This window comes from Phodopus roborovskii, unplaced genomic scaffold (genome assembly GCF_943737965.1).
Source record: "Phodopus roborovskii unplaced genomic scaffold, PHOROB, whole genome shotgun sequence".
NCBI classification, from domain to species: domain Eukaryota; kingdom Metazoa; phylum Chordata; class Mammalia; order Rodentia; family Cricetidae; genus Phodopus; species Phodopus roborovskii.
The window spans coordinates 7254539-7269036 of record NW_026126511.1 but is presented as its reverse complement, the minus strand read 5'-3'; positions in this window follow the sequence as shown (position 1 = coordinate 7269036).

The following is a 14498-nucleotide window of genomic DNA, read 5'->3' as shown; positions in this document are numbered from 1 at the left end:
ATGATAGTAGAACTGTGTTAAGGATTTGCATTAGCTGCTTTTCTCATTACCTTGGCAAAGAACCCCCAGCAGCTAATGCAAACTGGGGAATGAAGGTTTTATTTTGTCGCACATTTTCAGACTACAGTCCATCGTGACCTTGAGGTCATGGATGAGAGGCAGGAGGCAGCCCACCACTTTCCCTCTGAAGTAACAGCACTGCCTATGTTCTCAGCTAACTCACTTCGTTTAATTTAGTCTAGGACCACAACCGATGCAATGGTGCCATCCACTGTAGCATGAGTTATGATAGGCCTTAATAATGGAAACCTAGAGTCAAATATAGAGGTTCCGGCTATTGTTGCTATCTCTACTGAATCCTCAGACCAAATGGGTGGTCCTGACTTTACCAATCCTCAGACTGAGTGCTGTCTCCAAGGAAACTCACACTGAATCTGAGTTCCTGCCTCTTCTTGACTTATTTCCCTCTCTCTGTCCAGCCATATCACTCCTTTCTCCACCCCCCTACTGTTGGCATTAAAGCCATGTGATCCCAAGTGCGGGGATCACCTTTGTGTGAGCTCTGTTTCTCTTTCAGACAGATTCAATCTGATATAGCCCAGGGTGGGCTTGAACTCAAAGAGATCCATCTGCCTCTGTCTCCTGAGTGCTGGTATTAAAGGTGTGGCCACCACTGCCTGGCCTCTGTGTCCAAACAGTGGCTCAGCTGTGCCTCTGATGATGGGGAATGTTCTTCAGCATATATGTATGTCGCATTCATTGATGAGTGAAATACTGATTGGCCAGGAAGGGTGATAGGTAGGACTAGGAAACAAGGAGGATTCTGGGAAATATAGGCAGAGGACTCATCCTGTGATCCCAGGAAGTGTTTAGCTGGGCAGAAACCTGCCACTAGCTAACCATATAGGTCTGGAGATCTGTACAGAATCAGAATATAAGCAGGAACAAACAAGAAATCACTCTTCTTTCTTCTCTTTTTGTCTCTGTGGAGATGTTGGACAATCACCATGTAGGCTACCAGAGGAGTAACACCATGTTGAGCATTGCCACAAAGTGGCAATACATAGATTGATAGAAAAGGATTAATAATTAAGACAGAAGTAGTCAATAAGAAATGCTAGTCACTGGCCAACAGTTTTATAATTAATATTGTGTCTGCGCGTTCATTTGGGGCTGAAGTGATGGCAGGGCCTGCCAGACCAGAAAACCTCATGTTATACTTTGATCTTCAGGTGAGCTTTATTTATCACAGCATAAACAAACCATCATCACAATCCATAGTTGAAATGAGTCTTGCTGCCTCAAATTGAAACAACCTCACTGACATGCACAGATGTTCATCTAACATAAATGGGCTGTTGTGGGCTGAGTTAGCATGCTCAAGGTCCTTTCTTGTTCCTTATATTTCTTTCACAGTGCCTTCATCGTCATATTTCAGTTTTTTAACCCAATACACATTTGTTAGCATTTTTTATCTCTGAGATAAAACCATATCATCCATTGGTCTTTTCTCATTAAAAGTGGATTGCAATCACTCTGCTAGGCTCAATGAGTCATATACATGAAGTAGGAGGTCAATTTGCTGACAAGTATGGACAAGGAATGAGAATGATAGGAGGAATTGGCAAGTGAAAGCTGCTAAATTTTATGATATGCATGTTTGAAATATCAAAGAATAAAGAAAACAAAGAAACCAGAATTGCTACTTCAATCCCCTTTGCCCATTTTGCTGTGCTTCCAAGGGCTTCCTGCTCTTCAAGCCATCACACTATCCTGCTCTCTCTTCAATACCATGTGCACACACATCGGGCAAAAGGAAACACGTTTTCTGCTTGAATTTATCCCCAAACTATCAATCTTTCTAAATTCTGGCTTTTGATCTAGAATCAGATATAGGGTTTATTTTGATTTGACATTGCCCATTTACAGTTATTTAAAGACATGAATGAAAGAATGATGTGTAGGATAACTTCATGTATCGGCACATCATTTGAAATCTATTTTTTTCTGCATCTTAATTAGCTCTATTGCTGTGATTTAAAAATATGCTCAGAAGCAGCTTGCAGAAGAAAGTGTTTTTATTAACTTACTGATTATAATCATCACCAAGGGTAACCAGGACAGGACCCCAAGCAGGAACCTGGAGGCAGGACATGAGGGAGAAACCATAGCAGGATGCAGCTTACATGTTTGCTCTCTCTGGCTTCCTCAGTTCTTTTATATTCAGGCCAGGTGCACTTGTCAAGGGGAGACATTGCCCATCATAGGCTGAGTCATCTAACATCAATTAGAGTTAAAAAAAAAAGTACCCATAGGCCAGGCTTGTAGAGGCAGTACCTCAATTGACACCTCCTTGTTCCATATATGCCTAGGTCTGTGTGAAGTTGAGAAAAACTAACTAGTGTAATTTTCCATTCAATTTGTTAAATTCCAAGGTGAGCTATGTGTGTGTGAGTCTCTCCTCTCTCTCTTCCACTCTCTCTTCCTCTCTCTCTCTCTCTCTCTCTCTCTGTGTGTGTGTGTGTGTGTGTGTGTGTGTGTGTGCGCATGTATATATCTTTAAGCACGTGTGGGAATACATAGCATCTAATAATATACATACTGAATCTTACTTTTGTGAAACTAAAGTGCCCCTGTCATAGGTGACAGCCTGTTTTCTTTCTTTTTGACTTGATCTCTAAGCATCTTGCATATTTTATAGAAAGCCAGTTTCTGTACAGGGCCTCCACAGTCCAGTGGCCTTAGTTCTTAGCTAGGGTATAAGAAAATGATCAGAATTTCCATAGCAATCATGTACCAAGAGGCAGCAGATACAGGGTGAAGTGCGAACACAGGCAGGAATGGGAAGACAAAAGAAGTAAACACAATAAAAAAGGACAGGACAGTGCAATGTCAAACATCCCACAAGCAATTTTATAGTCATGTGTGCTTTACACAGGAACCGGAACAACACAAGATGTGAATTGTTGGTGTTTTCCTGGATTTCTTAACAGTGTGTGTCACTTTCGTTGTATTGTGAAGATGTTGCTCATGAATCAGTGGTAGGTTCAAAGTAATAAAAACCCAGTGCTGTGGAGAAGTCAACGTCTTCAGAATGGAAAGGTAAAACTAAGTATGTTCTTTACACCATAATGAAGAAAGAAAACCCTTCTTCACAAAAATTTCCACTGAAAAAGATGTAGCATCCAATACTCCTACTTCCTTTCCCCACTCCACGTATTCTCTGCCACATTACTAATGCACGATTTAAGGTATACATACACATGCTATACAGAAGACCCATTTGAAGTCCCACGCGCCTTTCTTGACTCCCCTATTGCACTAAGGAGAACAGAAGGACTTGGAACATTGAGAACTCTCAGTTGGCTCTTGATTGCATTCTGAATACAGGCTTTCAGGCATTCAAATCCCAAGCTTGCCATCACACAAACATACAGTGTGACAGGTCTGATCTTATCCAAGGCCTGATGCAGATTCTGTTTTCCCGGAGACTCCTTGATATTGTCAGAGCAACAGAGCTGAGTACTTAGCATACTGAAGCTCACTAGTTCTGTTTTTAATCACACACAAGTCATCTGTTTAAAAATCTGTTTCAGAATTTTGTCTGGAATCAACCTGGGTTTCTGTTTTAGCAACTGCCTTCCTATATTAAAGTCTCCTTTTGTGTCCTCTGGAATCTCTCCCTGTCCAGTTTGATGAACTTATCCATTCATGAGTTTGCTTCCTTGGTTAGTTATGGGGTTTTATTTTAGAAGCCTGTCTTCCTGTGAGTGACTTACACTATGATTTGCAATTTCCTTATCCAGGTTAAGTTTTTATTACTTTTAAAAACATTTGACTATATTTGAACTCTGGAGATGGCTGCAGTAAGTCAGAAAGCAGTTGGAAAAAAGTAAGAGTTTGCTTTGGATTCTGATACTGAAACGGAAACACGCCTCTAGTTCTTATGCACATTCACAATCTATGATATGTGTATGTGTATATTTGTTCTCTGCCCCATTCAATGGGACAAAACAATGGAAAGCTTGTGAAGTTTGTTGATTCTGAAGAAGAAACTGATACCTAATATCTTTGGGGTCAGAAGTCTGGGGAAAGAGAATTCTGATATCAAGGATAGCCTAGCCTAAAATAAAATGAAATAAAATGAATGAGGAAATAACTTTGTTAACAAGAGGATTGAGGTTCTTTTATCTTCAGCACAACTTAAATATGTTCATTTTTGGATTGCCATTTCTGTATGAGCGAGAACGGTCTGAAGCTGTACATTGGTTCGTTCTGGCATAGTGGTATGCATTTTACTGTTATTGAACAACAACAACAACAAAAAAGCAAATGCTCCTCACACAGGATCAAGAAGAGTAAGTCACTCTAGACTCTGACTGCAAGAAAGATTTTGAGCTATTTGCTGAAAGATTCAGAGGCTCTGAATGAGATTGAGCTGCCACATCTGTACTCATAGTATGGTTTTGGACAAATTATTAACTTCTCTATGCATTATTGCTGAATCTACTTTGGGGACACCTTTGCACCCATGAGTTGTAACATTTGAAAACCCTGTATAGACCATGATGCTGGTGGACACACAGATAGATACCAAATACATATATATTTGAGTTCATTTGCTGTTTACTTCATCTGCACAGATTTTTAGAGGATAGTCAATATGATTTGGACACATATGAAAATTTATATCATGCAAGGCATACTAAGGAGAATTGAGAAGTCTTTCTCATTAAGGGGTATTTTCACACTGTGTCAAATGCCAAGTTGATGGTTATTTATTTCTACCCTCTGGCATTATTTTATTATTTTCTGGCACATATTCTTGGTGACATATCTTACATATTACTATCCTGCTCTTCTGAGAGAGATCTATCTTTTATGTTCTCTTTCTCAATGGATTTCCCCTTTTTTAATTATAAAAAGCTAGAATATGTTTTTAACCTACATAGAATTTGTAGAATTTAATAAATCTTGAGCTTGGTGCTTAGAGTTTGATAAAACTTAAAACTTTATTTCTAAGGTTTTCCTCTGCCCGATTTCCTCACTTGTCCTCCAAGAATATAAGTACATGCATATACTTTCTCAGACTTCTCTGGATGACTTTCTGTTTTCTTCCAATTATTTTTCCATAGCTGTATTTAATTTCGCATCTTTCCTTCAGATGGATCTACCAGGTCAATACCGTTTTAGTCACCAATGTCTCATCAAATACCAAAACAATCCATCAGTTACTTTATTGTACGTGATGTGCTTTTCGATGCTAGACTTATTTTGCAAGCAACATTTTATAACTCTTTTTAGTGTTCTGTTCTTTATCAAAATATGTTACCTCTTATATATTTGAGTCTCAAATACAGTTGTATGCATCTGTGTGGCTGATGGCTGTGTTATCTGAAGCCGCTCTGAGTCTCAAAGATCCCTTTTCATGAAGAGGTATGATGAGTTTCACTATAGATACAGTGAACCCAAATTTTTCTCAAAAGCAAAATAAAACTTTAGCCACATCATCAAACCAGTGAACCCCTTTGTATCTAAGCTTGGAATGCCCTAGAAATCTTACCACATTTACCAGTATTCACTTAGAACATTGTAATTGGATATTTCATACATTTATAAATGAAGTGACATTATAATAAAGCAAAACTGTCGATTAATCACTGCCCTGTATCCTGTTGTATCAACACTGGTATGCCTAAACTTTTCTAAATTCCATTTTCTGTATTTTAAGATCAATCTGAAAATTCAAGAAGTCATTAATGCCTCAGTGACCAGAATCACCGATTAATAGAAGAAATTCCAAAGTTCGGTATCTAATTCGTGTTTTTTTTTTTTTTTTTTTTTTTTTTTTTTTTTTTGTGGCACTAAAATCTGGCTAGTGATCTGTGTGAAGCAGGCTCAATTGTCAGGAGCTTCTATTCTTCATGATAAAATCCGATCTAACATTTTCAAGAGTATAATCCATGAGGAAAAGCATTAAAGATAATCATAACAGCCATCTGTTTCCACCTGCTGAAGTGTCTCATTCCTGTGTAGCCTTTTCTGCTTCTCTTATTCCCCACAGTAAAAGCTTGTCAGCATGTGCTTCTGTGAAAGGCAACGTTTTTAGAGATTCTCAACACAAACTCTGTGTGTGCACATCAGTTATTAAAAGTCAGTACCCCATTTGAGTGGAGAAAACAGGTATTTGAAAAGCTTGGTAATTCTGTGGCTGTATAAGATTCAACTATTAGTCAAATTAGGAGATACCCAGTGTTTAATTTGAAAGAGAGTTGTTAATGTAAACCATATTGCAATGTATTATTGATTTGTTCACGTATAATTAGACTGTAGGACACTCAATGTTTTATTATCATTCTGCTTGCTTCCACTTTAGCTGCCTTTAAATCTGTATTATTTTCCTAAGACATTAATTCATTGCTACTGAACCACTAACATATATGTTGTTTGAAGGGCCTGTGCATGACCAGATTCTCTTGGAATCACATTACCAGTGAGCAAAGGAGTCACTCCTTCAGGTACTGGCAGGTAGCACATGCCAGGAAGTAGGATTTTCTGGTGCATATCAGGAGATGAAATTCAGAGTAAGCATAAGGTTTATAATCTCATACTTTAGCAAGAGACAATGAAGAATTATTTAAGGCTAGCAATGTCGCAGTCTGTGTCAGTTCCAAAGGTTCAAGGTTGTCCGTGTCCTTTTCCAAACAATGACAAAGCATGATGGCAGCCACACAGTAGGAGGCAAAGAAGAAAGTGGCCTCTGTGAGCCCTGAAGTATAAACAACACACAGCATATTTCCATGTACACTGTAAGTTAAGGAAGCATATGCTCCTTGAATACCAAAGTAGAGCTCCTAGCCTGTCATTTTTGGCTTCATACTTTCCAAACTAAAAGTGTCTTAGTTTGTATATTTTAAAAATTCAGAGGTAAAATCATCTGTCCTAGTCCACATTTGAAGTACCCCCCTAGTGAAATTATTCCTTTTCTAATCTCTGGTAAGCTCCATGGAAGCCAACTGTTCATAACTATTCTGAAGTTCATATTTTGGTCAATATATTTTTGTTTTATAATGTAAATATTTTTACATCTTTAGGTTTGCATAATGCAAAGACTTATTTGAAGGATCATCTTGTATCTCATTGTAAGAGTGCAAATAACATATTGAAGATGAATCGTCCGTTCATGTGCATTGAGTATCCCTAACCCACATATGTAAAAAGCTAGAAGCTGGAAAACAAAAAAAACATTTGAATACCAATAAAACAAATAGAAAATTGCATATGATCTTACATGTGAGACTACCTTTCATCAATAAAATAAATCTTAAGATATATAAACGTATCAGATTATTTATATGTGATAACTCAAATACATTTGTGTTAGCATGATATAGACCCACAAGACAATTTATTGAAATTGGCAGTACAAGAATACTATCACTCTGAAAATGTCTGAAGTTTTTGAAACGTTTTAAGTCCTTGCATTTCTACTAAAGAATACCCAGATTGTAGCATTGTTTTAAAATATTGACTTCCAGATATATCTTTTAGCTATTTTACAATATTAGGATTGCTAATGTAGCTCTGTGAGATCCAATTTACACTAAATTTTGGAGAGAAAAAAATTGGTCACATGGTAAATAAAGTCAAAAGTCTTTAAATAAGAGGTTTAAAAATGAATTTCATGTAAAATATATTATGAAAATTAATTTAGATTTCCTTTTAGGATATATTTAATACCATAAAACCATTTTTGTGAACCTCTTACATTTAAAATATTTATTTATTATAATAATAAGCTGGTAGAAATAATATTTATATGCACATTCAGGAAATGAATGCTTCTGATGTCTTTTTTCCTCAGTCAAGCTGAGGTCGATTACATTGAGGTTAGGTCGTGAAAAGCTCGTGTTTGCATGGTCTGCATGATGGTCAGAATTTGAAATAATCATGACGAAATTGAATGAACTGCTTCCAGGGGTATGTATCAGGTAATGGCAAAATCAATTTGGAGAGTATGTTAGTAGGTAATTTCAACATTGTGTGTGTGTATCATACTGTGAGTTCGGAGTGGGAAATCATTCCTTTAGATATAGTCTTACAGTAACTGTCATCCTACACAGAGCTGAAGTATCACTATGTGGCATTTGGCCATAGCTTCTCTGTGACTATATACAATGTGTTCACAATGTGTTCATACCTCGGGGGCATATGAAGCCCAGTATGCCCAAGAAGATAACTGAATGATGTATGACACGCTGCTTGCAGTGGGTCAGGAAGGCACGGGGAATTATGAGCCTAATTCCCAAAGTAATGTCTTACTGGACACAGAAAGCAGCACGATTAGATTCAGAGAACATTTATATCATCACCTGTAGAAACAAGCACATTCTTGAGCATGCTCAGCTCAAGATCTTTCTTCTTGTGTTTTTCATATTCTAATTGGCATATGGGAATGACTCCAAGGTAGAAAGCAACCAGCTCACCTGGAGACTGACTTTGTGATTTGGATTCTTACAGTTTTCTCTCTCTGTCAGGTCTTTTTAAAAGTAAAACACACACACACACACACACACACACACACACACACACACACACACACACACACGAAGTCAAAGAAATGTTAACAGTGATTAAAGGTCAAAGATAGGATCATGACTCCAGAAGTTTCTCAGTCCAACATCCAGTATTGAGATGGGAATTATCTTTGTGTTCCTAGATTTTAGTTTAGGTATCTATTTTGCATTTTTTTTGAGAAACATAGGAATGTGTTTCATAGATTTTTTTGCATAGCAGAAGACATAGTAGAGCATTGCAGAATTATAGTAAAAATATAGACTAAATCATTTTGCTCCCACATGTATCAAGAGCGTTATATACCTTGGAGCAGCTGAAAAATGACCAGCCCTGCTGCTTTCAACTGCTTAATGCATTTTCACCTTGAATCCAGAAAGAAATTTTAATCTTCCCTGAAAAGGAGATAAATGTCTTCTTTTTATACTCAAACTCAGGGCAGAACACAAAATGCCCAGAATTTATACGGGTTAGCCATTAGGAAGCCACAGTGCCTCACAAAGAGAAAGTAATACTTTAATGAATTAATAAGCCAAGAAGACATTAAGAATATTTTCCTAGATATTTTATAGAAATTATTCTTCACAGTTCTATGTCAGAAAAGCAGAGAGAAAAATACATCAAAAAAGGTACACATAAAAACGAGAGTAAGAATATGTACAAAGAATAAGAAAGCATCTATCCCAGTAGTCAAGTTTCTCTTTATGGTGAACAAAAAAAAAAAAGTATGGTAGGAAGGGGGTCGCATAAAAATGTATCAAAAGTTTTCTTCACAAGTGAAGACAAAGGATACCACCAGCTGATAGTTCTTTCCACTGACAAAAGGAAAAACAGACTTGTTCTCTCTTCAGTAAGTATAAGCTCAAAAATGCCAGTGGAGTGTATCTAAGTAGAAGCGTGAAAGCTGCCTCTGAGCCACCGCAATTGCTTGCTATGTTGATGTTTAGCCACAAAGAATAAAACATCCAAGAATCCTGAAATCAGTGTGAGAAATCCTCAGGTGTTTAACACCATTTAAAAGTTTCAGGAATAAAATTGCTGAATTGAAGGTGGAAGATAGGTACTTTGTTCCCCAACCTGGGAAAGAATGTCAGAAATTTGCAGTCTGATATAGAGAATCTTTGTGTGTGTGTGTTGTGTTGTGTGTGTGTGTGTGTGTGTGTGTGTGTGTGTGTGTGTGTAAGACTTTTGGTTCCTCAAGTTTAAAAAAACTGTAGTTATATTCCATATGCAATATATGTGCCCACACTAATATTTTGCCAGTCATGCCAATTTTAAGCCCACTAGTTCAAAGTTGTACATGATCTGATATGAGCATGTAGAAAAGCATTTAAATACTTAGTCCTTGATTTTGATAATACAAATGAGACAGTTTTAACCCCCTTTTGCTCTTATGCAATTGTCTTCTTTACTTGCTTAACACAGAGAAAAGTAGAAATAACAGATCATTCATAATTACTATATCCTAGAGGACAACAAAGTGCACCAAAATGTCACACCTCGGTGGTTACAACTACAGTGCAACCACAGAATGAGGGAAAAATCACCCCTGCTCTGGGAGAAGATTAAAGGAGTCCTCTTGCAATCTCTCTCCTGTGGGAAGTAGATTAAAACCTCAAAAGCTCCTCCTTCTTTTCCCCAGGAGTTTCCAGAACTGCATTGCAGGAGTGTTGCTAGAATTTGAGGTACCTTGATGACAACGTAAATCTGTTTTCCACACAGAGTCTGTTGTCTCAGAATTTCATTCATAGAAAAGCAGTTTTCACTTCATTTTCTCAAAACTTTCTTTGTTCTGAACTTAGTAATGACAGCATAGTTCCTGCAGATGTGAGGACTCCCCTAAAAGCATTTGCCTCTGTTCATGCAATTATGCACTAATGGTTGCAAACAAGTAGAAGACATTAGAAGAAAGGTGTCACAGGCCAGCACAGACACAGGGCCACATGGAGGAAAATTTTCAGCCCATGCCTTCTGTGCCCTGTCCAGGAGAGTGAAGAGGGAACCTAGGTAAATTGCTTGGACTTCACAAGATAGCATCAAGTTCTTACTAGTGTAGCCTTTTGGGAAAAAATACTTTTGTTGTATAGCAATACAATAGTGATATTAAGTAATGCTACAATAGAATGATTTTTATTTAATTTTAAGGAGAAGAAGAGAAGGACAATTTTTCAGCTCACAAAACCCTTCCTCCTAGAACAATTTTAGAAAGCACTCACTTTTTGTAAGTGGGTCAGTTTGACAAATGTGCACAGCAACTAATCCTTCATGTCTAATTTCTGCTCCACTAATGGTCAACGGAATTAAAAAAGCAAGCATGGCTTTCAAAGTCACAGCCTCAAAGAATAGCACATGCTGGATCATTCTGGAGTACAAAATGGTGCTTACTATTCATAAAAAGTGAATTTACATGTCTAGTGCACACACATAAAGCAAATTATAAATGTTTTAAAACTAGAAAGTGTTATATACTATTTCTTGACTCATGTGTCCTTTTGTCTAAACTTCCTGCTTCATCATTTGACATCACCCTTAGTCTCCTGTCTAAATTTCTAGACCCATATTTACACCTGTTCACATGTGTACATATGTAAATTATAGGCTAGAATTCATATACTGGGGAAATCAAACAGACACCCGTACATACAAAATGCATGCATAATAGGAATATGACAACACATACAATATTGTCCAGCTGTTAAGTAGATGGAGTAATTAAATTTGCAGGAAAATCGATGTGCCTTGAAAATGTAAAATTATTAAGCAAAGTGTACAGTGTACATCACATGGTGACTACAGGTTCTCATTTAGAATTAATTTTTAATGTGAAAATCAGATTAAATCCCAATAAAAGTTCCCTTCCCTCTAGACCTCCCGCTTCCTCCCTACCTCCCCTTCCATCCAGACATTTCCTTTCCTGTCTCTCATTAGAAAAGAACAGGCTTCTAAGAGATAACAAAATAAAATATAAGCTAAAACAAAAAAAAAAAAAAAAAAAAAAAAAAAAAAAAACACCACATCGAAGTTGGACAAGACAAACCAATAGACAGAACAACATCAGAAAAGAAGACACAATCAGACACCCACACTCAGGAGTCTCACAAAAATACTAAACTGAGAGGTGTAATGTAGGGACATAGAGAACTTGTCACAGACCTGAGTAGGTCCTGTGCTCTCTGCTTCAGTCTTCATGAGTTCATATGACCTTTTCTCGGTTGATTTAAAGGTCATTGTACTTCTGGTAGCCTCCAACACCTCTACATCCTCTTCTCCATGGTTCCCTGCCCCCAAATGGGAGGAAATTGATAAAGGCATCCCATTTAGAGCTGTGTGTTCTACGCTCTGCCTGACTGTAGTTCTCTGTATTTGATCCTATCTGCTTCAGGAGGTAGTTTATCTGATGATGGATGGATAAGGAAAGGAATTGATGTATGAGTATAGCAGAATATCATTAGGAGTTATTTTATCATTGCATAATTTTATGAACAGTACTATTTGGTTTTACCCTAGATCTGTGGGTTATTTAATATATGGTCCTTGGTCACTCAAGCAGAGTCAGGCCTTCCCTTCTCTATACCCATCCATCCATTTATCTACAGATTCCATGATGCCATTATTTTTAACAGCTGACTAATACTCCATTGCATGAATAAACCACATTTCTTTATCCATTCTTCTCTTGATGGGCATTTGGATTGTTTTTAATTTCAGCCTATTATAAGTAGAGGAATTAAGAAATGGACATGGTTGAGCAAGTGCCCTTGTGGTAGCATTAAGTGTCTTTTGGGTATATATATGCCCATGGGTATAACGGCATCTCGAGGTAGATGAGTTCCTATTTCTCTGAGGAGAACCATTGTGTTTTCCATGGTGGCTGTGAAAGTTTACCCTCTCACTACTGTTGCCCATATTCCACATCTTCTCCAGCGTGAACTGTCTCTTCTTTTCAGTTAGGAATTACGAACTCATTCCTCCTCAAAAATGTGTTCCCAGACCAGCCATCGTCTGTGTGCAGAATTTCATTGGTTTCTAATTCCTTTCTTTCTAGAACCTTCCTGATTTTATTGTATGTATGTGTGCATGCATGTGTTCATGTGTGTGTGTGCTATATACATAACTTTTGGGTTTTTACACCAGTTCTGTGTTTTCAGTGATTTCTGTGGTAGATATTGTGGGACAAATGACAAATGTCATCTCTTCCCCTTTCTATGTGCTGCACCCTCCACCCACAGCTCACTCTATTATGTATGTATGTATGTATGTATGTATGTATGTATGTATTGTCTGTGGGCCTACATACTTATATGTATCTAATCTGATTACCTATATATCAGTGCTGAATGTAATTGCAAAGAGAAAAGAATTGAAGTCATGCTTACTGCTGTGTCTCCTGCACTTGGAATAGCGTCTACAGTGCAGTTAGTAATTTACGAATATTGTTCAACAAATGATATGACAGCACCTTAGTTTTCTTCACTCTCTTAGAAAAGAAAGAATTTCAAATGCAATAAATTAATTTTGAATAGAGGATAGATCTCCTTAAATGTAGGATTTTTGGGGGGTATTTTTTTGAAGGTCACAATTAACCTGATTAACAATTATAAACTATCGAGGCCAATGCAGGATCTTCCATGAGCACCATCCCATAGTATTACTGAAAGGCATTTTGTTTTTCAATGTTTTCATAAAACTGAATACCTAGTCCACTTTACCTACCCACTAGAACATGCTGACTAAGCACACATACATCATAAGAACACCATTTTCAAGGCTTCTGAGGACAAATGGACAATAAATAAGTGTCCTCTGTCTTCTGAAGCAATCATAAGGATGACATCAAAAGTTATTACAAAGGGTTAATGGCTAAGCTAAATCATTTCTGCGAAATGCAGGGTTTTATTTTTCCTGCACAAACTCAGGTTGTTTTTTTCTGGACACTGTGTACTTCTGTAATAAGCAATTAGTAAGCACTGGGGCTGAGAAATTGTGTGTTCCTAAAAAGTAAGTAGGTATTGATTTCTGTCTGGCTTGCAGAGTTTTTGAAACTCTGTCTTGCACAAGTGATTCACTCTTACTTTTGTCATAGGCTAGGTTCCTGTTCCTCTCTGATTGTAGATCCACAGCCAAGGAAACCCATGATCATGGGTCAAATGTATCAGGAAACATTTTCAGTTAGGTAACTTCAAGAGAGAATTCCTCTTGAGGTGCCAAAGTGTAATTATTAGGGTTGACTGTGCGGGTGGATATTCTGTTTTTCAAATTATAACAGTGAATACTGAAACACTATCAACAGACACACATGCTTAGAAATCTAGTAGAGGCATATTCTTTAAGTAGCTTTGTGAGTTTTATAGATTACAGACTGAGAGAGCAATCAAGTTGTCTGATTTTTCATGGTCTGCTCATTTCTTAATTAAATTTGTTTAATCACATAGTCCGTTTTTTGTAATATTGTAGCAGATATAATTTTGAAGGTTATGTATTGTACTTTGAAAAGTTGAATTTATTCATGTAACAATTAAGTAGTCATAATTAAATGTTTCTTATAGATAATTTTATTGTAACATTTAATATGATAAAGGTTGCACCACAGAAATTCATTTTGGCAATATGTGTACAGTTTATGCCAGCAAAAATAATTTTAGCAGTTTTCATTGTCTGAATATCAATGTATGATAGGACTTCTATTTATTTACACTCCACATAATGACTAGGACAAGTTGCATACTTTAAAGGGAAATCATAAGTGATAATACTCAAGTATTTAAAATACTGTCTTCCTTTGCCTCACCTTAACAAAACCTTCAAAGACTTGAAAACATAGAGTTTGTTACATCTTAAAAGACAGTATTTTGTAAATATTTCACACAGTGAAATTTTGCCTTCTTTCTCCTTTTGAAAGGAGCTTGAATTCTATGTATATCATA